The sequence below is a fragment of the Nyctereutes procyonoides genome, unplaced genomic scaffold, assembly GCF_905146905.1.
Source record: "Nyctereutes procyonoides isolate TBG_1078 unplaced genomic scaffold, NYPRO_anot_genome, whole genome shotgun sequence".
NCBI classification, from domain to species: Eukaryota; Metazoa; Chordata; class Mammalia; order Carnivora; family Canidae; genus Nyctereutes; species Nyctereutes procyonoides.
The window spans coordinates 23473761-23501754 of record NW_026575135.1 but is presented as its reverse complement, the minus strand read 5'-3'; the positions used below and the strand labels follow the sequence as shown (position 1 = coordinate 23501754).

Sequence of the window (27994 nt, the reverse complement as noted above, 5' to 3'; positions counted from 1 at the left end):
GTGGACCTTTCCTCAGAATATTCCTCAGAGCACTCCCATGGAACAGTGTCATTTGGTGAGTTTTCTGGTTTTACATGCTATATCCACTGCAACCTCCTTCTCTGAGCCTTTTTTTTTTTAAGATTTTTTAAAAATATTTTATTTATTTATTCATGAGAGATACACAGAGAGAGGCACAGACACAGGCTGAGAGAAAAGCAGGTTCCTCACAGGGAGCCCAATGTGGGATTTGATCCCAGGACCAGAATTACACCCCGAGCAAAAGGCAGACGCTCAACTGCTGAGCCACCTAGGTGTCCTTTTTTTTAAAAGATTTTATTTTCTTTAAAGATTTTTTATTTATTTATTAGAGAGAGAGAGAGAAAGAGAGAGAGAATCAGGCAGAGGGAGAAGCAGGCTCCATGCAGGGAGCCTGATGTGGGACTCGATCCAGGGTCTCCAGGATCACATCCTGGGCAGAAGGCAGCGCTAAACCACTAAGCCACCAGGGCTGCCCAAGATTTTATTTGTTTATTCATGAAACACACACAGAGAGAGAGGCAGAGAAATAGGCAGAGGGAGAAACAGGCTCCATGCAGGGAGCCCGATGAGGAACTTGATCCCGGAACCCCAAGATCACGCTCTGGGCCTAAGGCAAGCACTCAACCGCTGAGCCACCCAGGCGTTCCATCCTTCTCTAAGCCTTTTGACCCCTGCTTTCACCATCTCCCACAGCAGTTCTGACATTTCTACTTAATTTGTTATGAACCTATAGCATTCTCTAAATTCTTAAGAGCCATCCAGGCAACATGTTACAACAGTTTCTCAGGGTTCTTGTGAGGATGTTGAATCCCATGTCCCAGGAGAATGTTCCCATATTGATAACCTCTTTTTCATCCAACTTTAGGTTCAACTTTGCCCTGCTTAGACCAAGTATCAGAATTCTCAGAATATAGTCCTTTTTATATTCCCCTGGCCTCTGTCAGTATATATTGGTTATATTCTATAGCTCTGTTAAAAATACTCCCTTCCTCCCTTATCATGCCCTGGTCATTTGTTACTTAATCCTAGTTATTGGTCTAATGGCCAGGTTAAGATGTTGGGATAATCCAGATGGGGAGGACCATTTTTTATAGAGCAGAGATTTCTGCATCATCTTCAAGCCAGGGTGAAAACTTTTTTTTTTTTTTTTTTTTTTTTTAAGAGAGGGAAAGACAATATGTAGAGTTGGTAGAGGATAGAGGGAAAGGGAGAAAGAGAATCTTAAGCAGGTTCCACTTCTAACATGGAGCCAGATACGGGGCTCAATCTCATAACCCTGAGACAGTGACCTGAGCCAAAATCAAGAGTCAGACGCTTAACTGACCGAGCCATCCAGGCACCCCTCAACCTAACTTGTAACAAGAAGGAGTGGGCAACTCATAAAGATCTCAAGGTTATAAAGGCTCCAGGAAACTGGGAATTCTAAATTTTCAGGTAAATAGACCCAGATATTCCCATCTCATGCCTCCCACTTCCACCCCTTGTCAATCAAAATTCTAACTTAGGTGTCGCCAATTTACTATGACTGAGAATTTAACTTCTCTGGATCTCTTCAAAATCTCATAATTAAGCCCTGAGCCTGATCTTGATCCTTAGGTTTTTCTACCCTCTGGGGGCAGGAGATGATTGACTCTATACATTGCTAAGAAGGCCCTTTGACTTTTACACTCAGCCTTTTTCCAAAGTATCTATTACTCTCTCAACAACAAACATCCTATTACTTCTCAAATGCCTGACACATCGTTTTCTCCCACCCCCATGCATTCCATTCCTCAGGCAAAACATCCCAAGTTATCACTGGTAAAAATCTGAACAATTGCATTACTATCACATGCAGGCGCCAACAATGCTCCACCCACCACTAGTGATGGTCTCCTCATTGTCTACAGGCTGGTAAGTGATCCCACTCTCAAATCTCATTTATTTTTTAAAATATTTTATTTATTTATTAGAGAGAGATTGAGAGAGCGTGTGCATGCGCAGAGGGTCAGAGGGAAAAACAGCCTCCCCACTAATCAGGGACGCCCTCTCCACCCCTGTCCCCCCTTCCCGCCAATGCTAGGGCTCTATCCCAGGACCCTGAGATCATGATCTGAGCTGAAGGCAGCTGCTTAACCAACTGAGCAGCCAGGTACCTCTCAAATCTCATTTTAGAATTTGCTTTCTTATATCACTCCTGGCAACAGTTACTGTTAATCAGGTTCCCCAGACATCAGACAGTGATTTGAATCCAGAAAGTTTATTGGACAGGCGCTTAGTATCACTTGTGGGAGAATGAATGAAGCAGGATTTGGACCAAAGTTGCTGCAATTCATTCTCAAAAAAGTCTCAGTCCAGGAGCCTGGCTGGCTCAGTCAAAAGGAAATGTGACTCTTGATCTTGGGTTTGTGGGTTTGAGCCCAAGTTGGGTGTACAGATCACGTAAACAAACTTCAAAACAAAAACAAAACAAAACAAACAAACAAAAAAACAACCCCAAAAGAAAGCCTCCATCTATTCCAGGCAGAGTATTGGAACTAGGATGGTCCTATTTGGGGCCAGGATAAACAGGTCTTTTTACCCTGAAACTATCAGTTTTTTAATATAGTTGCCTTGAGGAAGAGTGCATGATTTTTATTTTTATTTTTTTGAGGGCATGATTAAATTAAATTAAATTAATTAATTAAATTTTTTGTACTCGTGATATTTGTTTAGATGCAATGATATATTTACATTACATATCATGTAACATATAACTATTGCTGTTTTACACTTTCACATTTAGAAAATGATTCTTCTTACTCAAATTCTTTATAGGTATCTATAATATTAGTTTTTGTTGTTTTATTTTTTATATATCACCTACAAAGGCATTTTTAAAATCTTTTTTTATTATTTATTTTTTTTATTGGAGTTCAATTTGCCAACATATAGCATAACACCCAGTGTTCATCCCGCCAGGTGCCCAGTCACCCCAACCTCCTCCTCCCTTTCTACCCGCCTCCCTTTCCACTATCCCTTGTTTGTTTCCCAGAGTTAAGTGTCTCTCATGTTTTGTCACCCTCACTGATATTTTCACTCATTTTCTCTCCTTTCCTCTTTATTCCCTTTCACTAATTTTTATATTCACCAAATGAATGAGACCATATAATGTTTGTCCTTCTCTGATTGACTTATTTCACTCAGCATAATACCCCCCAGTTCCATCCACGTCGAAGCAAATGGTGGGTATTTGTCATTTCTAATGGCTGAGTAATATTCCATTGTATACATAAACCACATCTTCTTTATCCATTCATCTTTCGATGGACACCGAGGCTCCTTCCACAGTTTGGCTATTATGGACATTGCTGCTATAAACATTGGGGTGCAGGTGTCTTGGCTTTTCACTGCATCTGTATCTTTGGGGTAAATCCCCAGCAGTGCAATTGCTGGGTCATAGGGCAGATCTATTTTTAACTCTTTGAGGAACCGCCACAGTTTTCCAGAGTGGCTGCACCAGTTCACATTCCCACCAACAGTGCAAGAGGGTTCCCCTTTCTCCACATCCTCTCCAACATTTGTGGTTTCCTGCTTGTTAATTTTCACCATTCTCACTGGTGTGAGGTGGTATCTCATCGTGGTTTTGATTTGTATTTCCCTGATGGCCAGTGATGCGGAGCATTTTCTCATGTGCTTGTTGGCCATGTCTATGTCTTCTTTGGTGAAATTTCTGTTCATGTCTTCTGCCCATTTCATGATTGGATTGTTTGTTTCTTTGCTGTTGAGTTTAATAAGTTCTTTACAGATCTTGGATACCAGCCCTTTATCTGATAGGTCATTTGCAAATATTTTCTCTGATTCTGTAGGTTGCCTTTTAGTTGTGTTGACTGTTTCTTTTGCTGTGCAGAAGCTTTTTATCTTGATGAAGTCCCAATAATTCATTTTTGCTTTTGTTTCCCTTGCCTTCCTGGATGTATCTTGCAAGAAGTTGCTGTGGCCAAGTTCAAAAAGGGTGTTGCCTGTGTTCTCCTCTAGGATTTTGATGGATTCTTGTTTCACATTTAGATCTTTTATCCATTTTGAGTTTATCTTTGTGTATGGTGTAAGAGAATGGTCTAGTTTCATTCTTCAGCATGTGGATGTCCAATTTTCCCAGCACCATTTATTGAAGAGACTGTCTTTTTTCCAGTGGATAGTCTTTCCTGCTTTGTCGAATATTAGTTGACCATAAAGTTGAGGGTCCACTTCTGGATTCTCTATTCTCCTCCATTGATCTATGTGTCTCTGTTTGTGCCAATACCACACTGTCTTGATGACCACAGCTTTGTAATACAACCGGAAATCTGGCATTGTGATGCTCCCAGCTCTGTTTTTCTTTTTTAATATTCCCCTGGCTATTCAGGGTCTTTTCTGTTCCGACACAAATCTTTTTTTTTTTTTTTTTTATTTATGATAGGCACACAGTAAGAGAGAGAGAGGCAGAGACACAGGCAGAGGGAGAAGCAGGCTCCATGCACTGGGAGCCCGATGTGGGATTCGATCCCGGGTCTCCAGGATCGCGCCCTGGGCCAAAGGCAGGCGTTAAACCGCTGCGCCACCCAGGGATCCCCCCACACACAAATCTTAAGATGATTTGTTCCAACTCTCTGAAGAAAGTCCATGGTATTTTGATAGGGATTGCATTAAATGTGTAAATTGCCCTGGGTAGCACAGACATTTTCACAATATTTATTCTTCCAATCCGTGAGCATGGAATGCTTTTCCATCTCTTTGTATCTTCCTCAATTTCTTTCAGAAGTGTTCTGTAGTTTTTAGGGTATATAGATCCTTTACCTCTTTGGTTAGGTTTATTCCTAGGTATCTTATGCTTTTGGGGAGGGCATGATTTTAAGTGAAGCAGCTCTTGTGGGGAAGGTTGTATGGGGTGCTTAACTGCAAACTATCAGCCATTAACACTCTCCTTAGCTGGGAGAGTGAATGCTTCATTTTTTTTTTTTAATTTTTTTTTTTAATTTTTATTTATATATGATCGTCACAGAGAGAGAAAGAGAGAGAGGCAGAGACATAGGCAGATGGAGAAGCAGGCTCCATGCACCGGGAGCCCGATGTGGGATTCGATCCCGGGTCTCCAGGATCGCGCCTTGGGCCAAAGGCAGGCGCCAAACCGCTGCGCCACCCAGGGATCCCGAATGCTTCAGTTTTGAAGTGTGGAGATCTGGGGAGCACACCACAGCACTACTAAAATACACTTCCTATTGTTTGAACCATTTACAATGGGAAAATATTCTGTGGTTTTGTGTAGTAAAAATGTGTTAAAGCATTTTTTTGAAAAGACTATTTATATTTTAAGTAATCTCTACACTCAATGTGGGGCTTGCAGTTACAATTCCAAGATCAAGAATCTCATGCTTTACCAACTGAGACAGCCAGGCAGCCCTGGAGCATTTTAAAATAAGCAAACGGGGGTCCCTGGATGGCTCAGCGGTTTAGTGCCTGCCTTTGGCCCAAGGCGTGATCCTGGAGTCCCGGGATGGAGTCCCACATCAGTCTCCCTGCATGGAGCCTGCTTCTCCCTCTGCCTGTGTCTCTGCCTCTCTTTCTCTCTGTGTGTCTCATGAATAAATAAATAAAATATTCAAAAAATAAAATAAGCAAACAAAAAGGAGAAATTACAAATTACCCATAATCCTTCCACCAAGAATTAACCACTGTAAATATTTTGGCATATGTCCTTTCAGAATTTCAAATTCAAAATTATATTGTGTGTATGTGTGTAGTTTTACAAAAATGAGCATATTAAATATATGGTTAGCAGCTCTTTTTATTTTATTATTTTATTTATTTATTTTTTAAAAAGATTTTATTTGTATTTATTCATGAGAGAGAAAGAGAGAGAGAGAGGCAGAGACACAGACAGAGGGAGAAGCAGGCTCCATGCAGGGAGCCCGACGTGGGACTCGATCCCGGGTCTCCAGGACCAGGTCCTGGGCTGAAGGCAGCGCTAAACTGCTGAACCACCCGGGCTGTCCAGTAGCTCTTTTTAAACTTAGCAATGTTTTATAAGCATCTTTTCATATTTACATACTTCTATAACATCCTTTTTTTAGACTTTATTTTTTAGAACAGTTTTATATTTATAGAAAAAATTGAGCAAATAATATAGAGAATTCCCATAAACCCCAATTCCACCACAGGTTCCCCTATTATTAAATCCTTGCATTAGTGTGGTACATTTGTTACAATTGTAACATGACCCAAGCCGAAGCAAGTATTGATGCATTATTATTAAGGTTCATAGATTATATTAAGTTTCACCCTTTGTTTTTTGCAGTTCTATAGATTTTGACAAATGCATAATGTCATGCATTCACCATTACAAGTATCATGTAGAATACTTTTAGGACCCTAAAAATGATGTATACTCCACCTATTTATCCCCCTTCCCTAACTTTTGGCAACCACTGATCTTACCGTGTCTATAATTTCATCTTTTTTTAAATTTTTATTTATTTTTGATAGTCACACAGAGAGAGAGAGAGAGAGAAAGAGAGAGGGGCAGAGACACAGGCAGAGGGAGAAGCAGGCTCCATGCACCGGGAGCCTGACGTGGGATTCGATCCCGGGTCTCCAGGATCACGCCCTGGGCCAAAGGCAGGCGCCAAACCGCTGCGCCACCCAGGGATCCCTAATTTCATCTTTTATAACATCCTTTTTGGGATACCTGGTTGGCTCAGTGGTTGAGCATCTGCCTTTGGCTCAGGGCCTGATCCTGGGATCCAGGATCAAGTCCCTCATTGGGCTCCTTGTGGGAAGCCTACTTCTCCCTCTGCCTATGTCTCTGCCTCTCTCTCATGAATAAAAAATAAAATCTTAAAAAAAATACTGTATAACATCCTTTTTTAATGCTGCTATGCATTGTCTCATGTGGATTTATCTTGCCAACCCCCTATTATGGGACACTGATGCTGTTACATGACTTAAAGAAAAGACTAGAATGGTAATACCATAGCAGCAAATCAAATTTTGCTGAGCTGGCACAGGATTTACTTGCCCACATACTCAACCTTAACTTATTCCGGTATTTCATTATCTTTGGGCAAAGGAACCTTTTCGATCTCACACACTATCTTGGAAACCAGAAGTAAACATCTGGCATTCACTCTGATGGGAGAACCAAAGCAAAGCTGTAAACACCATCTGCTAATTTTTCCTTCCAAAGGAGTCTTTCCAAATTTCCGGAGGGTTCTCTTTGCAAATTCCTCAGAGTCACAGTTTGCAGCACCAGAAACAAATTAAATCATTGAGATTTCTAATGAAGTTCTGGGCTAGGAGGCTGAGCTTCCAGAGCTTCCTCTTGCACAGATCCATATCCTCACAGGCTGCCTCTACTCTCCTTCCGTTGGTGCCAGTCTCTGCCTCCTCAACCAGGACAGCAATGTATAGATATGTACTTTGTGCTCACAAAAGTGCCTGATTGAGGGGTCCAGAGAAGGCTAAAATCCGGTTGCACTCAGGTTGCTGAGTTTTATACCCTGGTATTGTATCCACAGAGCCCAAAGCAGGGCTCAATCGCAGGATCCTAAACTCATGACCTGAGCTGAAACCAGAGTTGGAAACTTAGCTGACTGAGCTACCTAGGCACCCATTTCTTTTACTCTTCTACAGGATGACCCTTACCTCACATGGTTCTTTCTCTTTTTTACTAGGTTTTCTACTGTTTTTCATATCTGGTCCCCTAACTCTCTCTTTGATTTTTTTAAAAGATTTTATGTATTTGAGAGAGAGAGAGAGACAGAGATAGCAACAGAGAGCACAAGCTGGGAGAAGAGGGGGAAGCAGACTCCCCAAGCAGGGAGTCCAATGTGGGGCTAGATCCCAGAACCTGGGAGACCACGACCCAAGCCGAAGGCAGATGCTTGACCAACTGAGCCACCCAGGCACCCTTCTCTCTTTGATTCTGTCAACTACCCAATAGCTTTTTGAGGTTGGTCATTATATCTCTGCTCTGAAAACTACATTTCTGAGCTTCTTTTGCCAACTGAATACTAGTTAGATTCCATCAGTGGGAGGCACTGGCAGGCAACTGGAGGGGGAGGAAGGAAGAAGTCAGGGTAATTCTTCCTCTCTCTTATGGCTGTGAGAGCATCTTCTAGCAGTGGCTGTTATCTCCCTGGTTTCCACTTTCCTTCCTTCCTTGGTTCCAAGTCCTGCTGCCTACCCTCTTCCAGGCACATCCTGTTCCCTCTAGAGCCATAATAAGAGTTTGGTGTGTACTTTTTCAGACTGTTATCTATGTTTAAATATCTAAATCTACAGTTATTTATTTAAAAAAATTTCTCTTCTAAGTAAACTCTATGCCACATGTGCGGCTTCAACTCATGATCCTGAGATCCATAGTCTCATGCTCCACCATGTTCTGCCGACTGAGCCAGCCAGGCACCCCTCGAAATCTACATTTATACCTATGTCTGCATTTATATCCATCTATCTGGTTGTTTCTTTTCCACAAAAGTGGATACAATATGCATTATTCTGTAACTTGCTTTTTACTCCACAATGTATTGTGACAGTTACTGCCAAACTGCTCTACCAAAAGATTTCACCAATTTGTACTGCCATCAACAGTATATAAGTAGTATGCTTATTTCTCCATTCACAATGGCATTGGATGTAATTAATCCTTCTAGCTTTTGCCAATTTGTTAGGTGAAAAATGGGGCCTTTTTAAAAATTATTGGTCATGTTGACCATATTTTTTATACGTTCACTAGCTATTTGCACTTTTTTTTTTAAAGATTTATTTATTTCAGAGAGAGAGAGAGAGAAAAGCAGGCTCCCCATCTTATTGCTATGGGCACTCTTCATTCTACCTGTTTTTTTTTTTTTTTAACCCGATTTTTAAGGCCTAACTTAAATGCTTCAATTTTCCATGCAGTCTTCTGGGTGCCTGGGTGGCTCAGTCAGTGAAGCGTCTGCCTTCAGCCAAGGTCATGATCTTGGGGTCCTGGGATTGAGCCCCATGTTGGGCGCTCTGCTCAGTGAGGAGTCTGCCTCTCCTTCTCCCTCTGCCTCTCTCCCCTACTCATGTTTTCTCTCACTAGCTCTGTGTGCTTTCTTTCTCAAAAAAAAAAAAAAAAATTGAAAAATCTAAAAAAAAAAAAAAATTCCATACAGTCTTCCTTGATTTCTCAAGTCTATCCAAACTTTCTCCCCTCTCTACTCCTGAGGCATGGAATGTACCACCTAGGAACTGAGATAATTTTCTGCCAGATACCACCATTATCTGCACACCTGTCTGCTTCCCTCACTTGACTTCCTCAAGAGTATCCTTGTAGACTCATGATGGCTGGCATATGGTAGGACTTAGTAAATGCTGGATAGCTAAAGATTGAGAGTTTGTTATTTTTCCCATCTCTGCTTTTAGATCCACCCCAAAAGCCTAGTGTATGAAGGAGGGGAGAAAAAGAGGAGAAATGGGAGGAGTGCAAGCTGGTGCCTTCGGCTTGGAGTGCCGCTTCTTGGCTAGCTGGTACTGGCACTGTCTAGATACACTGGGAAGGAAAGACTTTGGGCAGGGGTAGTAGAGGACGGGTATCGTGTTCAGCTTCTTCTGGCCCCAAAGAGAATTCCCATTGGGATTCACACCTGGAAACTGTCAAGTATGAGTCACCCTTAGAAAGGTGAAGTTTTTGTTTCCTACCTCATTTCCATTTCTTAAGAAAGGGTTGTGTCCATGGGGGAATAGGAGACAGCAGGCTGGACCAGAAGTGGATGGTTAGAAACCTGATTCCCACCTAAAGTAGGAAGGAAGAGGAAAAACCGAGGCTGGTGGGGAAATCTCACAAGTCCTTATCTGATGCAGGAGGCTAGCCTCTGGTTTCAGGGAGGTCTACTCTTAAAGGCACAGGCCCAGCCCTCCAAAGGTTTTCCCTTCCTAATCTGCCATGGCACCATAGTCTTCTGATTCCTTTTCTACTTCTCCCTTTTATTTTTTTTTAAAGATTATTTATTTATTTACTTATTTATTTATGGGAGACAGAGAGAGAGGCAGAGACACAGGCAGAGGGAGAAGTAGGCTCCCTGCAGGGAGCCTGATGCCGGGAGCTCAATCCCAGGACCCTGGGATCATGACCTGAGCTGAAGGCAGACGCTCAACCATTGAACCACCTTTTGCCCCTTCTTTTCTACTTCTCTGGTCACTATTTTTCCATTCTTTCTCTGCTTCCTCTTCCCATGCCCTATTTGTCAATGTTCCAGAGGGTTAATTTTAATCCGATTTTCCATTCTTCTAGACAAACCTGCAAGAATTTGACTGAGGTCAAAAAACTTAAGGTGAGGGATGCCTGGGTAGCTCAGTGGTTTAGCACCTGCCCTCGGCCCAGGGCGTGATCCTGGAGTCCCGTGATCGGGTCCCACGTCCGGCTCCCTGCATGGAGCCTGCTTCTCCCTCTGCCTGTGTCTCTGCCTCTCTTTTTGTGTCTCTCATGAATAAATATGTAAAATCTTTAAAAAAGAATTTTTTTTTAAGATTTATTATTTATTTATTCATGAGAGACAGAGAGAGAGAGACATGGGCAGAGACACAGGGAGAGGAAGAAGCAGGGTCCCTGTGGGGAGCCCAATGTGGGACTTGATCCCAGGACCGCAGGATCATGCCCTGAGCCAAAGGCAGAGTCTCAACCGCTGAGCCACCCAGGCGTCCCTTAAAAAAAGAATCTTAAAGTCATCCATGAGTACTTTCATTTCTTCACACTGTGCATCTAATCTGTGAACAAATTTTTACTGCTCTACCTTCAAAATGTACTCAGAATCCTAGCCATTTCTAATCACCTTCAGTGCTACTACAACTCTACAGTACTACCTAGGACTATCATTTCCTGCTTGGATTACTGCAATAATCTCTAAATGGTCTACCCTCTTCTTCTTCTTCTTTTTTTTTTAAGATTTTATTTATTCATGAGAGACACAGAGAGAAGGCAGAGATATAGGCAAGAGGGTGAAGCAGGCTCTCTGTAGGGAGCCCGATGTGGGACTGGATCCCAGAACTCCTAGATCACACCCAGAGCCCATGGTAGATGCTCAACTGCTGAGTCACCCAGGGACCCCAAACCTTGTCCTTTTTCTTCTTTTTTAAAAAATATTATTTATTTGTTTATTCATGAGAGACACAGAGAGAAAGAGGCAGAGACACAGGCAGTGGGAGAAGCAGGCTCCATGCAGGGAGCCCGACGTGGGACTCGATCCAAGGACTCCAGGATCATGCCCTGGGCCGAAGGCAGGTGCTAAACCACTGAGCCACCCAGGGATCCCCCAAACCTTGTCCTTCTTAAGCTTATGCTCAGTGTAGTAGCTAAAATGATCCTGCTAAAAAGTTAGGTCATTTTCCTTCTCTGCTTACAACTCTCCAATGGCTTTCAACTATCATAGAATAAAAGCTAAAATCCTTAAACAGATTTATAGGACCCTATGTGATTCAGTCCCCTGTTTTTTCTCTGGCTTCATCTCCCACCATTCTCTTTGCTCACACCATTCCATTCACTGTTCCTAGACCATAGAAGGTGAACTTCCATCTCAGGGCCTTTGTACTGTGTTCCCTTGGATTGGCATTTTCTTTTCCTAGATATCTGCAAATATTTCACTTCCTTCAGGTCTTTACTCAGATGTCACCTTTCCTTGGCCATCCTTTATAAATTTCAATCATGGATGCATTCTATCTCCTTTCCTTGATTTTTTTTCTTCTTAACACTTATCACCATTACTATTAGTCATTTTCCTCTAGAATATAAACTCTGTGAGAACAGGATTTTTTTTTTTTTTTGAGGTGGGGAGTCTCTTCTATATGCTGCCACATTCCCAGTGCATAGGACACTGCTTGTTATACTACCAGCACTGAGTAAATGGTTGTTGAATGATCAATGAAAATTTTAATTGCTCAAGGAGTATCAGTATATCACACATGTGTACTCCTTACCTCTTTCTGATTTCTTTTTTTTTTTTTAAGATGTTATTTATTTTTTCACAAGAGACAGAGAGAGAGGCAGAGACACAGGCAGTGGGAGAAGCAGGCTCCATGCAGAGAGCCTGATGTGGGTGGGACTCGATCCCGGTCCCGGGGTCACACCCTGAGCCAAAGGCAGATGCTCAACCTCTGAGCCACCCAGGTGTCCCTCTTTCTGATTTCTAAGTTCACATTCTCACCTGAACATCTCTCCCAAAAATTTGGCATCATCTTAATTTGGACAGCTGAACTCATTATTACCTCCTGTGACACTTCAGTAAACCTTACTTCTTTCTTGTTTCTGTTAAAAACACTCACCCCCTGCCCCAGAACTTGGTTTTTCTTCTTTATGATTTATTCTCTCATGTAGCAGGTCTTCACATGGGAGTGTTGTTGAGTCAATCCCCTAAGTCTTGGTTTAGTTTATCCCCTAGTCTCCATCTGCTGTCTCTGCTTTTTTTTTTTTTTAAAGATTTTATTTTATTCATGAGAGACAGAGAAAGAGAGAGAGAGAGAGACAGAGACAGAGACAGAGACAGCAGGAGAAGCAAGCTTCTTGCAAGGAATCCCATGTGGGACTTGATCCCAGGTCCTGGGATCACGCCCTGAGCTGAAGGCAGACGCTCAACCATTGAGCCACCCAGGTGTCCCTGCTGTCTCTGCATTAGTTCAGGCATGAATCTGTTACTGCAGAAGTCTGCTATGTAGTCTCCAGTCCATTTTATTTACTGCTACCATTTTAATTCTCTTAGTGAAGAGTTTTATTCAGCTCATTGCTCTTCCACAAACCAGTGGCTGCCCATTATTTAGTGAATTAAGTATGCAAATAATCAAGAATAGATGATTTGCTATTTTCTGCTTACGTTAACTTCCCCCTTCTGGAACACCCATCTTCTTTCATAGTACCCTTCAAAGTACAAATATTCTCTGGATTTCTTTCTTCTTCTTTTTTTTTCTTTAAGATTCCATCTATTTATTCATGAGAGACAGAGAGAGAGAGAGAGAGAGAGAGAGAGAGAGAGAGAGAGAGAGAGAGAGAGAAGCAGGCTCCACGCAGGGAGCCTGATGCGGGTCTCGATGCTGGGTTTCCAGGACCACACCCCGGGCCGTAGGCGGCGCTAAACCGCTAAACCACCGGGGCTGCCTTATTCTCTGGATTTCTGAAGAGAAAACAGGGCTGAAGAATTAGGCACGAGAGTGTACACATTCTTTCTGTTATTTTTAAAAGATTTTATTTACCCATTTGACAGAGACAAAGAGCTCAAGCGCAAGTGGGGGGCCCCCAGGGAGAAGCAGATTCCTTGCAGGACTCTCGGATCATGACCTAAGCCTAAGGCAGACGCCTAACGGATTCTGTCACCCAGGCTCCCTCAGTGTACACAATCATTATGTACCTAGAAAGTGTAGAGATGTAAATCTTTCCTAATCCCTTAGCCAAAAGCCAATTTTTCCAGAGTAATTAATGCACCTGTTAAGCCATTATCACTCTGATTTTTCCTGGAGTTAACGGTTAATGCTTCAATTTCTCTCACCAAGTAGGAACTTTTGGGAACAAAGATTCATCTCATGCAGTTATGAATCTTCTATGCACCTGATTCCAAGAGACAAAAAAATGCAGAAGGCAGTAAATGTTTGGGATTGGATTACCTAGTTTAAAGCGCCGGATGTCACAATTGGAGGGAGACTTAGAGGTCACCTTCTAACTCAATCTTTGTAAATGGGGAAAATGAGACCCAGAAAGAATAGGACTTGTACCACCAGATCACTGATCCGGGACCAGAAGCCAGACATTCTGATTCCCAAGTAGGTCTCATTTATGAAGTCTTTGTGCGTCCTTTGGAGATTCTAGCCTCTCAGGTTCTCGCCTGGGCTGCTTCTCCAGCCTCTACGCCTTACCCTCTCAGTAACCTCCCCACCCCACCCCTTTCCCTTTCTTTAGGTCAGCAAAGTCCATCCGTTCCAATTGCAGCGGTCCAGGCAACTAGAGTTGGGCAGTACAAGAGAGATTAGCTACGTCACCGTCGGCTCCTCCCATTGGCCCAAGGAGGGTGGAGCGCGACGCCATGACGTCAGACGCCCTTAAGGGGCGGAGCGGCGAGGGGAAGGAGGAGGGAAGTAGGACTTCAACATGGCGGCTGTGGCACTGGCGGTGGCTACGGTGACGGCCTGGCCCGAGACGGGCAGAGTTGGAGGTGGTGGCGTTCGCTCTCCCTAGGGGCCGTCAGGAGCTCAGCGGGGACCGAGCCTGGGAGGCCGTCCGGCGCCAGCACCTTTCGGGTTCTGGGACATTAGCGGCAGCGGTGTTCAGGTGAGGGGGCCTCCCGCTGGGAGAAGTGGGGGAGAGGGGCGGAGTTGGGGGAGGGGACCGGTACCGGGAGACGGATGGGAGAGGATTCCCTGGGAGGAGGTTGGAGGCCGAGCGGGAAGAAAGGAGCTATAGTTGAGGGGGTGGGAGGCAGAAGGGGCCAGAGATCCGTGACTTGGGGAGGATTCTGGGAGAAAGGTCGGAGTGAGGGGACCAGAGTTGAAGGGGCGGAAGGCAGATGGGATGCGGTAAAAATGAGTTCGGATTAAGGGGACTAATACGTTACTGAAAGACAGGCGCGGTAGATGTGTATCTGGCTGGAGTGAGAGCTCGGTGGGAATTAGAGGATTTCGGGGAAGAGGACCCAGGTTTTAGTAAAGAAGGCAAGTGATCGGGAGTTGAGGGTGAGTTGGGGAAGTGAGATGCAGATTTACTGCTCCGTGAGGCGTTGAGATTAGGGAGAATGGGAGGACACCGGAGCCAGGGTGAGGGGGTCTTTGGGGTTTCTTTGACGTTGTCTGACCTTCTCTAGTGTGTTTATCTTGCCTCTTTTGTTTATTTCTTGGGTGGGGACTTAGCCATGCAGCCCACCTGGGCCTCAGAAACAGTCCCAGATCTTTATTGTGGAACCTCAAGTTACTTTTCATTTATGTTATTTCTGTCAGGGATCTCTGACCTTTGGTTGTCTCCACACGTACTTGTTTCCAGACTAGCCTCTTGAAAATGAAAATAGATTTTATATCAAGCTGGAATAAAAATTTGTGTTTTTAAACACCAGAGAGTGGGATGCCTGGGTGGCTCAGTGGTTGAGCGTCTGCCTTTGGCTCAGGGTGTGATCCTGGATCCCAGGATCGAGTCCTACATCGGGCTCCCTGCATGGAGCCTGCTTCTCCCTCTGCCTATGTCTCTCAATCTGTATCTCTCATGAATAAATAAATAAAATCTTTAAAAAAGTATAAAATAAACACCATAGAGTGTTAGAAAACCAGATTTCGTAATTTTGTGAACTATTAAATATTTTGTGTTCTAACCCTACTTATTATTGTTTTCTCTTTCCTAAGTTTTAGTTATTAGCATTTGGGAAATTGAATAGATATGATGTTTCTCTTTGGAATTTTAGATGTGTGTCTTCCCCACATTAGATGGGGGAAGACAGGGCGTTTATAGTATTTAGTGACTGCTAGTTTTTTTTTTTTTTTTTGTAATATTTTATTTATTCATGAGAGACAGAGCGGGGGTGGTGGGGGTGGAGACACAGGCAGAGGAAGAAGCAGGCTCCATGCATGGAGCCCGATGCAAGACTTGATTCCAGAATTCCGGGGTCACCACGTGGGCTAAAGGCAGATGCTCAACCACTGAGCCACCCAGGTGCCCTAGCTAGTTCTTTCTAGTTAATGTCCTAAACTAGTTAAACTGAAAGTTTATGCATTATTTTATAACAAAGAATGTGAAATATTCAGAGCCTAAAAGAACTACATTTTCTGCATTAACCTGTTAAGTGGAGTTTTATAAATTAAATTTTTATTTTTAATCTGTCCTATTCAGTCTTTCTGTTACCTGTTTTTTTTTTTTTGTTTTTTGTTTTTTTTTTTTTAGATTTTATTTATTCATGAGAGACAGAGAGAGAGAGAGGCAGAGACAGGCAGAGAGAGAAGCAGGCTCCATTCAGGGAGCCCAGATGTGGGACTCCATCCTGGGACTCCAGGATCACGCCCTGGGTTGAAGGCTGACGCTCAACCACTGAGCCCCCAGGCGTCCCTCTGTTACCTGTTTGTTCAGCATTTACTGACTGCTGTTTGTTCCATTAAGAGTCATTCTAATTATGGAAATGGGACAATTAATGTTTCTCTAACTTACTAACTTGCTATCCCTCATTGGAAGGAAAAATGTTACTTTAGAAATGAAGACAATGGAGGAAAATTAAGCTGTGTGGGTATAAGAATTTCCTCAATTTTTCTTTGACTCATTGCTTCATCATGACATATTTTATGTGTATCTGAAATATTTTTAAAATTACTTTTATTGAAAATTTTTTTTATTTCTTAAAAATAATCTCTACAAGCAATATGGGGCTCGAACTCACAACCCCAAGATCATGCTCTCCTGACTCAGCCAGCTAGATGCCTCTGAAAAATTTTATTTTTTATTTTGATTTCCAAGACGACTGTAATGGTATCCTGATGTGATAATATTAATTAAGTCTATAGACAATTCTTATCAATAGCTGTTCACATTTCTTAGACTGGGCAATGTCACTTTATCTTGTGTGTCCATCCTCCCTCCTTTCTTTCCTTCCTTCCTTTTAAAGATTTTATTCATGAGAGAGGGAGAGGGGGGGGGCAGAGACATAGGCAGAGGGAGAGGGAGAAACAGGCTCCAAGCAGGAAGCCTGATGTGGGACTTGATCCTGGGACTCCATAGGGGAGAGCAGGAGAGGGAGAGGGAGAAGCCGACTCCCCGCTTAGCAGGGAACTCGATGCAGGGCTCCATTCCAGGACCCTGGGATCACAACCTGAGCTGAAGGCAGATGCTTAACTGACTAGCCACCCAGGTGCCCCTGTTTTGAAGTTTTTAACATGGAGATGATTTCTTTTTTTTTTTTTTTAAAGATTTTATTTATTCATGAGAGAGACACAGAAAAAGAGAGACAGACACACAGGCAGAGGAAGAAGCAGGCTGCATTCAGGGAGCCTGATGTGGGGCTCTATCCTGGGACTCCAGGATCACACCTTGAGCCAAAGGCAGATGCTCAACCGCTGAGCCACCCAGGTGTCCCAACATGGAGATTATTTTGGGTGTAAACTTTTTTTTCTACAAGCAAACCAACCTCCCCCCCAAAAAAAACCCCCCAGTACCATAAACTCATTATTAATCAGGTGATTGTCTTTAGACAGGCTTTTTCAAGAAATGCAAAAGTTAGTATGTGGTACCTTAAATATTAAATAGCTTTTTCTGGGTACTTGGGTGGCTCAGTTGGTTAAGCAGCTGACTCCATTTTGACTCAGGACATAATCTCAGGGTGGTGAGATTGAGCCTTGCATGGGGCTCCAGCTTAAGTCTCCCCCTTAAAAAAAAAAAAAAAGATTTTTCTTAGAATCAAAAAAACCTTGAATTGAATTTTAGAAATCAACTGAGTTTAGATTTTGGCATAGCTTGGGCAACCCTGCTTCTATATCATAAAGATAAGTGAAAATCTGTCTTCTTTTCCAGAATCTAATTTAGGAAAGCCTTTCTGGTAGAGGAAGAAGTAGGGTATTCTTCTTCTAAACTGTACTGGACAATTTTATAATATTGGAAATAACTTGAATTAAGAGTAATATTTTCCTCTGAATTGAGAGTTGTAATTTTACGCTTTAAAAATTTGAGGTGAAAAAAATAAAAATTTGAGGTGAGGGACACCTGGGTGACTCAGCGGTTGAGCATGTGCCTTTGGCTCAAGGCGGGATCCTGGAGTCCCAGGATCGAGTCTCACATCAAGTTCCCTGCATGGAGCCTGCTTCTCCATCTGCCTATGTCTCTGCCTCTCTTTCTCTGTGTCTCTCATGAATAAATAAATCAAATATTAAAACAAAAAATAATTTTAGGTGAGAGTAGCAAGATTTTCAAAGGGAAAGGTGCTAAAACTGGACTTATGCTAATGAGGTGGGCATTGTTAAGCACTTTACATAATCTCTTCATCTTTGCAATGTGATTAGGTAGGCAGGTTGTGATACACATGCTTTTTACCTGTTGAGGAAATTGAGGATCAGTGAAGTTGAGTAATTTAAGGTTACAGATCTAAAATGGTAGAGTCTAAATTTGGACTTGAATTTGTTAAACTTCAGTGATCAAACTATAACTGTTGCACTTTTGTCCCTCTTAGGCAGTCACAGGGTCATTCCAATTCCTATCAAGTGAATTTAAAGTATAACCACTATTTTAAAAATAATGCCTTTTTAAACTACATGTTCTCTTTGTAATAGTAGTATAACTGGAATGATAAATAGTTCATTAAAATTGTAGTCAAGATGTCATTAGTATTCTAGGAGGAAATGAATACCTGAATATTTTGTACTTAAGAAAATAAACTGGATAAACTGGATAAGGTACTAAAAGTTTTCTTATTTGTATTGCTGAGTCAGGTCGGATTCAGTTCTTTAAGGACCCAAATTTGTATTTGGCAGTAGTCTGCTTGTGTTCTCATAATTCTGAATTGGTCATTATCAGTTGCTTAATTGCTTACCAAACACTTCTAGTGGTTGAGTCACTGAATTGGCTTATGGTAATTGTGCATCTTGTGGTTACTGAGTCAAAAGCCAGCAGTATGTGTTTTGGTTTCCTCACTTCCTCCACAACACTTGATATTGTCAGACTTTTAATTTTTTTTTTTTTTCTGAATCTAGTGGGCTTGAAATGGTATCTATTTTGTTTTATTAGCATTTCCTTAAGTTGAGCATCTTTTCGTATGTTCATTGGTTATTTGTGCTTCTTTGGTGAAGTGTATATTCAGGTTCTTTGCCTATTTTGAGTTTCTCTTTTTTGATTGACTTTTAAGACATTTTTATGTATAATTTTGTATACTAATTTGTTAACTAATAGGCTACAAATATCTGCTCTCGATTTATGACTTCATCTCTTCATAGTCTTTTGGTGAGAAAAGTTCATAAATTTTTTAAAGATTTTATTTATTTATTTGAGAGAGAGAAAGCGCGCACACGTGCAGGAGCAAGGGAAGGGGCAGAGGAAGAGGAAGAAGCAGATTGCTCACTGAGCAGGGAGCCTGACAAAGGCCTCAATCCCAGGACCCTGGGTCTATGACCTGAGCCGAAGGCACATGCTTAACTGACTGAGTCTTCCAGGCACCCTGAAAGGTTCATAATTTTAATGAATTGAAATTTTCGTTTTTTTATGGTTTATGCTTTTTCTGTCATTTAGGAAACCCTTCTCTGCTAGGCATACTTAAAAAAAGTTATTTAAGATTTATTTACTTTAGAGAGAGAGTTCGGGGCGGGGGGCAGTGGGAGAAGGGGGAGAGAGAATCCCAAGCAGACTCCTGAGTGCAGAGCCTGATGTGGGGTTGATCCCACGACCCCAAGATGATGACCTGAGTTGAAATCCAGTTGGATGCCTAACTAACCGAGCCACCCAGGCACCCCAAGTTTTTTTTAACTGTTTTAAGTAATCTCTATCCTCAAAGTGGGGCTCAAACTCAGGATCCTGAGATCAATAGTTGCATGTTCTACTGACTGAACCAGCCAGGCACCCCAAGGCCTGAAGTATTCTAAAGCTAATCTTGGGACCCCTGGGTGGCTCAGTGGTGGAGGGTCTGCCTTTGGCTCAGGTTGTGATCCTGGGATCCAGATTGAGTCCCACAGTGGGCTCCTTGCAGGGAGCCTGCTTCTCCCTCGGCCTATGTCTCTGCCTACCCCCCACCCCATGTCTCACATGAATGAATAAATAAAGTCTTAAAAAAAAAATAAAGCAAATCTCAAACTTTCCTGTGAATACATTATGCACCTCTGATAAGGTTTTTTTTTTTTTTTGCTTTTAAAACATAGCCACCCACCATGCTATTATCACATCGAAAAGTTATTAGTAATTCTTTATAATGTAATGCTATCCATATTAAAATTTCTCTTGTCTTAAAAGTGTCACTTTAGGGGCATTGGGTAGCACAGTTGATTAAGTGTCCAACTTTTGGTTTTGGCTCAGGTTATCTCAGGGTCATCGGATTGAGCTCCAAGTTAGGCTCTGTGTTCAGTGCAGTCTGCTTAAAATTCTCTGTCTCTCCTGTCCCTCCCACTCATGCTTTCACACATGCTCTGTCTCTCTCACATCTTAAAAGTGTCATTTTAAAAGCGATTTGCTCCATTCACAGTTCAAATAAGGTCCATAGCGATCCCTGGGTGGCTCAGGGGTTTAGCACCTGCCTTCGGCCTGGGGCGTGATCCTGGAGTCCTGGGATTGAGTCCCACATTGGGCTTCCTGCATGGAGCCTGCTTTTCCTTCTGCCTGTGTCTCTGCCTGCCTCTCTCTCTCTCTCTCTCTCTCCCCCCCCCCCCCCGTATCTCTCATGAATAAATAAAATCTTTAAAAAAACAAACAAATAAGGTCCATATTTATCACTTATTTGGCTTTCATGTCTAAGACATTTAATTACATGATAATTACCCCTTTTTCATGTGATTGATTCATTGAAGAAACCAGGGCATTTCTCATGTAGGTATGCTGTGTTCAGTATCTGTGCATTCTTGTGGGTTTTATTTATTTATTTTTCTCTCTTCTGTAAACTAATGGTTAGAAGTTTGATTTAATTCATGTTTTTTATTTTTATTTTTTGATGGTGGGGGGAACAGTTACCACACAGATGGTGTTCTGTACTTCCTTTTGTATCACACTGGGAGATATATAATGAATGGTTGTCCCACTTTTAGTGATTCTGGTTGTGTTTAGACGGTGTCAGCCTGATCCTTCTCTTATAATATTCCCCGTTAATCTTGACCTAATTGTTTATTTTTTAAAAAGATTTTATTTATTTATTCATGAGAGACAGGGGGGGGGGGTAGAGACGAAGGCAGAGGGAGAAGCATGCTGCATGCAGGGAGCTTGATATGGGACTCAATCCTGGAACTGTGGGATCATGCCCGGAGCCAAAGGCAGATGCTCAACCACTGAGCCACCCAGGCATCTTGTCCTAATAGTTTAGTACCCACTGATACTTGAATCAGTTACTTAATTAGTAAGTTGTCAAATTGTATCATCATGCTATTTCTGTTATATTTATGTTTTTGAGATACTATTCTTGTCTAAAGAGCTTTCTGTCAGCAACAGGCTTATGCTGAAGTGTAGTTCCTGTTGAAAAGAGTGGATGAATACGCTTAACTATGAGGAGCGCTGAGTATAGAATTGTTGAATCACTATATGGTATACCTGAAGCTGCTATAAACACTATGTCAACTATACTGAAATTAAAATAAAAAACAATAAAAAAGGAAAGGAGAATGAATGCTTCATTCTTTTAATTAACCAGTTTCAGAGTAGAGTTAGTGTAACAGTCATCTCTTCTGGTAACAGGTTTGTTTGTTCGTTTTTAAAGTATCCACACCTAGTGTGGAGCCCAGCGTGGGGCTTGAACTCATGACTCTGAGATAAAGACCTCTGTTGAGATTATGAGTTGGACACTTAACTGACTGAGCCACTTAGGTGCCCCACTCCCTTTTTTGACTGTTGGTTTCCTTTAAAGATTTTGTTTATTAGAGAGAGATGAGCACGAGTTGTGGGGCAGGGGCAGAGGGAGAAGCAAACTCCTCACTGAGCAGGGAACCTGACATGGGCCTGGATCACAGGACCCTGAGATCATGACCTGAGCCAAAGGCAGATGACCAACTGTCTGGGCCACCCAGGTGCCCCAGCTGTTGGTTTTCTAAGGATCTTTTGAGTATTATCATAAACTTATGAATTTATACCATGTGTTTGAAAACTTATAGTCATTTTTTAAGATTTTAAGTAATCTTTAAAAAAGAAAGATTTTTAAGTAATCTGTATACCCAGGGCTTGAACTTGCAACCTTGAGATCAAGAGTCATATGCTCTATCTATAGTCATTCTTTTTGATCTACAAGTTTCATTTTTGATCAAGTTGGTAGGTATTTGGCATGAACTAAAAATATATATTTTTAAGTTTTATTTAAGTCATCTCTACACTTAATATGGGCTTTGAACTCACGACCCCAAGATTAGGAGTCACATGCTCTTCCAAATTGATCCAACCAAGTGTTCTATGAGCTTTAAATCTTTGAAAGATTTCTTTCATATACAACAAATGGCCCAGGTTAATCTTATAAATTCTTCCTGTACATCTGAAAACGACCATTTCTCCAATAATTTTTTTTTAAGATTTATTTATTTATTCATGAGAGAGACACACACACACAGAGGCAGAGACGCAGGCAGAGGGAGAAGCAGGCTCCATGTAGGGAGCCTGATGGGGGACTCGGTACTGGGACTCCAGCGTCATGCCCTGGGCCGAAGGCAGGTGCTAAACCGCTGAGCCACACAGGGATCCATTCTCCAAGAATGAATGCAGAACTGATATCAAGAGCTCAGAATGTGGGTGCCAGGGATGCTCATCAATACTGTCTTTGCTTCAACAAACTTTTTTTTTTTTTAAAGATTTTATTTATTTATTTATTCATGAGAGACAGAGAGAGAGGGGCAGAGACACAGGCAGAGGGAGAAGCAGGCCCCACACAGGAAGCCCGATGCAGGACTCGATCCCAAGACTCCAGGATCGTGCCCTGGGTCGAAGGCAGGTGCTAAACCACTGAGCCACCCAGGGATCCCCCAACAAACATTTTTATATTAAAAATTTTTTTTAAAAATATTTTATTTTTTAAGATTTTATTTATTTATTCATGACACACACACAGGCAGAGACACAGGCAGAGGGAGAAGCAGGCTCCACGCAGGGAGCCTGACGTGGGACTCGATCCCGGGTCTCCAGGCTCATGCCCTGGGCTGAAGGTGATACTAAACTGCTGAGCCGCTCGGGCTGCCCGAGAATCACAAGTTCATAGTGATTTTTATAGTTTAGATTTAAGAACTATGGGGTTTTTATTTCTTTAATATCATACTTGTCTTTTTTCTCTCTTACGTAAAGTCTTGGTTCCTTACAATATAAACATAATTATTTGCCATATTGGACATAGAATAAAATGGTTTTAAAATAGTAATACTGATACTATTGCTAACAAAAAAATTAAAATTTTTATAGTTCTTAATATTTGGAACATACTGTACAATTATGCAGTTAGAATACCAAGTTCTAAAGTCACTTGAAATAATATTCTGTGTGTGATCTTTAATTTTATGTATAGTTAGGTTTATTTGTTTCAACTTGTAATCATTTAGGAATCTAAAAAGTTAAATTTTATTGTTTGGAATATGTAATATATAGTTTACTTTGAAAACTCAGGATGTGGAGATACGTAAAGAGGAAAAGTAAAAATTGCTTGTAACCCACCATTCGAAATATCCATTATTGGAGTGCCTGGGTGGCTCAGTGGTTGAGCGTCTACTATTGGCTCAGAGTATGAACTTGGGGTCCTGGGATGGAGTCCCCACATCAGGCTCCCCATCGGGAGCCTGGTTCTCCCTTTGCCTGTGTCTTTGCCTCTCTCTTTGTGTTTCTCATGAATAAATTAATAAAGTCTTTTTTTTAAGATTTTATCGATTTATTCATGAGATACAGAGAGGGAGAGGCAGAGACACAGGCAGAGGGAGAAGCAGGCTCTACACAAGGAGCCTGAAGTCCATCCCCGGACTCTGGGATCATGCTCTGAGCCAAAGGTAGATGCTCAACCGCTGAGCCACCCAAGCGTCATGATCTATTTGTCTTTATGCCAACATCACACTTCTTGACTACTGTAGTTGTATAATAAATTTAGAAATCAGAAAGTTTTTCAAAGTTGTTTTGGCTGTTTAGGTCCTTTTCATTTGTGTATGAATTTTACAATTAGGTTTTCAAAATATCTACAAAAACCCTGCCAGTATTTTGTTTGGGATTATATTGAATCAGTAGGTTAAATTGGGGAAAATTGATAATATTAACAGTATTGGGTGTTAAAACTTATGAACATGGTTTCTCTCTCCATTTATTTTGGTCTTTGCTGTAGACTGAAAGTTTATGTATCTCCCAAATTCATATGTTGAAATCTATCTCCAGTGTGATAGGTAGGATTTGAAGGTCAGGCGTTTGGAAGGTAATTAGGTTATGATGGAGGAACCATTATGACTGGGATTAATGTCCTTATGAAAGAGGCCTCAGAGAACTCCCTTGTCCCTTTTTACGGCCATGTGAAGTTATAGCGAAAAGACAGCTGTCAGTGAACCAGGAAGCAGGCTCTAATTGGATGCCATATCTGCTGGTTCCTTGATCTTGGACTTCCCTACCTTCCAAAACTGTGAGAAATACATTTCTGCGGTTGATAAGCCACTTAAGTCTGCAGTAGTTTGTTTTAGCAGCCCCAACAGACTAACATGGTCTCATATTTCTCTCAGCAGGGTTTTGTAATTTTTATTGTGCAGGTCTTGTACATTTTTTGTCAGATATATTCCTGACTGTTTCATACTTTTTGGTGCTTTTGTAAATGGTGGTTTTTAAATTTTTAATTTCTTTCTCTCTCTCTCTCTCTCTCTCTCTCTCTCTCTCTTTTTTTTTTTTTTTTTTTTTAGGAGAGACTGTGTGCTTGTGAATAGGAAGAGGGGCAGAGGGAGAGGGAGAGAGGGAATCTTAAGCAGCTTCATGCCCAGGGTGGAGCCCAACGTTGGGCTTGATCTCACAACTCTGAGATCATGACCTGAGCCAAAATTAAGAGTCAGTGCTTAACCAACTGAGCTGCCTAGGCACCCCTAAAATTTTAATTTCTGAATGTTCACTGCTAGTATATAAAAATGCAGTTGATTATTCTGTGTTGATCTTATAGCCTCCAACCTTGCTAAACTATTGTATTAGTCTTGTACTTTTTTTATAAACTCCACCAGATTTTCTATAGACCACGTTGTCTATGAATACAGACAGGTTGTACATGTTTTTTTCCCTACTGGTTGCCTTTTACTTACTTTTCTTATTACTACACTGGCTAGAACCTCTAATACAATGTTGAATAAATGTGATAAAAGTGGACACCCTTGCTTTATTCCTGAACTTAAGTAGAATGTCTTTTAACATTAGGTATGATGTGAACTGTAGGGTTTTTTTTTTAATAGATGGCCTTTATCAATTGAGGAAGTTCCCTTCTATTCTTAGCTTGCTGAGACTTTTTTTGGGAATGGGTATTAGATTTTGTTAGTTTTGTTCTTTTTTCATTGAGATCGTATAATTTTTCTCTTTTGAAAAAAATTAAAAAAATTTTCTCTTTTGTTTGTTAATATGGATTACATTGCCTTTTTTTTTTTTTTTTTTTTAAGATATATTTAACCAGGGATCCCTGGGTGACCTAGTGGTTTGGCTTGGCGCCTGCCTTTGGCTCAGGGCGCGATCCTGGAGACCTGGGATCGAGTCCTGCGTCAGGCTCCCGGCATGGAGCCTGCTTCTCCCTCTGCCTGTGTCTCTGCTTCTCTCTGTCTATCATGAATAAATAAATAAATAAATATTTTTTTTTTAAAAAGATATATTTAACCAATCTTGTGTTTCTCGGAAAAACCGCACTTCATCATGATATATTATACTTTTTACATATTGTTGGGTTTGAGTTGCTTAAATTTTGTTGAATTTCTGCATTTATGTTCATGAGGGATATTCTGTAATTTCCTTGTAATATCTCTGGCTGTTTTGGTATCAAGGTAATGTTTCTTTAATGTTTCTATAGAATGAGTTGGGAAGTATTCCCTCCACTTCAATATTCAGGAAGAGTTTGTATAGAATTAGTGTTGTTTCTTCCTTAGGTGTTTTGAAGATTTCACCAGTAAAGCAGTCTGGGTCCTGAGTTTTCTTTTTCTTTTTTCTTTTTTTTTTCCTAAGATTTTATTCATTCATGAGAGACACACACACACAGAGAGGCAGAGACATAGGCAGAGGGAGAAGCTGGCTCCCTGCTCATCCTGAGATCATGATCTGAAACCAAAGGCACTCAACCACTGAGCCACCCAGGCATCCCTGGGTCCTGAGTTTTCTTTATGATGAGGTTGTAATTTACAAATTAAATTTCTTTAATAGATAAAGGGCTGCCAAAGTTATTTCTTTCTTCTTGAGTGGTCTTTGGTAGTTTGTGGTTTTTAACAAATTAGTTTATTTCTTTTTAAAAAATGTTTTTAGGTTTAGCACCGCCTTCAGCCCACGGCGTGATCCTGGGGACCGGGGATCGAGTCCCACGTCAGGCTTCCTGCATGGAGCCAGGGAGAGGGAGAGAGAATCTTACTTTTTTGGGGAGAAGGGGCAGAGAGAGAGAGAAAATATCTTAAGCAGATTCCATGCTCAGTGTGGAGCCACACATGGGGCTTCATCTCATGACCATGAGACCATGACCTGAGCTGAAATCAGGAGTTGGACACTTAACCTACTGAGCCATCTAGGTGCCCCTAGAAATTGGTTAATTTAAAAAAAAAAAAAAAAAAAGAGGGACACCTGGGTGGCTCAATGGTTGAGTGTCTGTCTGCCTTCAGCTCTGGTTATGGTCCCGGGATCCTGGGATTGGGTCCTACATCAGGGTTCCCTGCAGGGAGCCTGCTTCTCCTTCTGCCTAAGTCTCTACTTCTCTCTATCTCTCATGAATAAATAAGTAAAATCTTTAAAAAAAAAAAAGGAAATTGATTTATTTCAGCTAAATTGCCAGACTTGGCATAAAATTGTTTTTTGTTTGTTTTTATAAAATTGTTTTGATGTGGTACTGTTTTAATATTTGTAAGATCTGTACTATCTTTCGTTTCTGATAACAATAGGTTGTTTTTTTTTTTCTTCTAGTGAGCCTTGCCTAGGGGATTTATCAATGTAATTAACCTTTTTAAACAATCACCTTTTGGAGTACCTGGGTAGTTGGTTAAGTGTCTGCCTTCAGCTCAGGTCATGATCCCAGGGTGCTGGGATCGAATCCTACATTGGACTCTCTGGTCAGCAGGGAGTCCTCTTCTCCCTCTTTCCCCTCCCCACACTGGTGCTCTCTCGCTCTCAGATAAAATCTTAAAAAAAAAAAAATCACTGTTTGGTTTTATTTCTCTCTTGTTTTTTAGTTACTATTTTTAAATATTTTATCCATTTGAGAGAGAGAGTATGAGTCTGGGGAGGGACACAGGGACAGGCAGTCCCCCAACTGAGTGCAGAGCCTGACTGACGCTCCATCCCAGGACCCCTGAGATCATGAGCCAAAGCCAGACGCCCAGCCAACTGAGCCACCCAGGTACCCCTTCTTACTTATTATTTAGAAAAGAATTGATGCTTTGTTATTTGAAGTCAGTAGTGGCCTGATTTTTAAGGTGGGGCTGGCCAGCTGTGGCTTTGTTGTGCTACAGACAGGTTTCCAAACTGCCTGTGTTGCTTATAGTGCCAGTATTTCAGTTTCCTGAAAATACTGTACAGTACTTAACATATTAGGTAAGTTAATTTGCTTGTGCATAGTTGGGTAATTTGTGCATTGTATTATAGAGTTCATAAAATTGTTTTGGGACTCTTTCTGCCATCGCTCTGAGCCACCGCAATCGTGCGCATGAACGTCCTGGCAGATGCTCTCAAGAGCATCAACAATGCTGAAAAGAGAGGCAAGCACCAGGTTCTTATCAGGCCATGCTCCAAAGTCATCGTCTGATTTCTCACTGTGATGATGAAGTATGGTTACATTGGCGGATTTGAAATCATTGATGATCACAGAGCTGGGAAAATTGTTGTGAACCTCACAGGCAGGTTAAACAAGTGTGGAGTGATCAGCCCCAGATTTGATGTACAACCGAAAGATCTAGAAGAATGGCAGAATAACCTGCTCCCATACCGCCAGTTTGGTTTCATTGTTCTGACAACCTCAGCTGGCATCATGGACCACGAAGAAGCAAGACGAAAACACACAGGAGGGAAAATCCTGGGATTCTTTTTCTAGGGATGTAATTCATACGTGTAAATAAAATGCCTCAATGGGAAAAAAATTGTTTTGGGAGATGAGAGATTATAAGATTTATGCTTATATTTATATTGGAAGTAATTCTGTATTACATATGTTCCATGTGTTAAACTTTTTTTTTTTTAATT

General features: G+C 41.5%; 1 protein-coding gene and 1 pseudogene across 3 annotated transcripts in view; both read left to right on the top strand.

The window, feature by feature from the left end:
* The first annotated feature begins 31 nt into the window (after nt 1-31).
* The window catches only part of UBAP1 (ubiquitin associated protein 1), a 69857-nt gene continuing 41894 nt past the window's right edge, over nt 32-27994 (top strand). For 2 of the 3 annotated variants that reach the window (XM_055301995.1, XM_055301992.1), the window contains exon 1: nt 14096-14287. The gene's annotated coding sequence lies outside the window, so the exon portion shown is untranslated. Of the gene's footprint in view, nt 56-14095; nt 14288-27994 lie in introns of those variants that run through there. The other variant, XM_055301993.1, reaches the window with a different exon arrangement.
* On the top strand, nt 37-27853 carry LOC129494840 (40S ribosomal protein S15a-like; annotated as a pseudogene).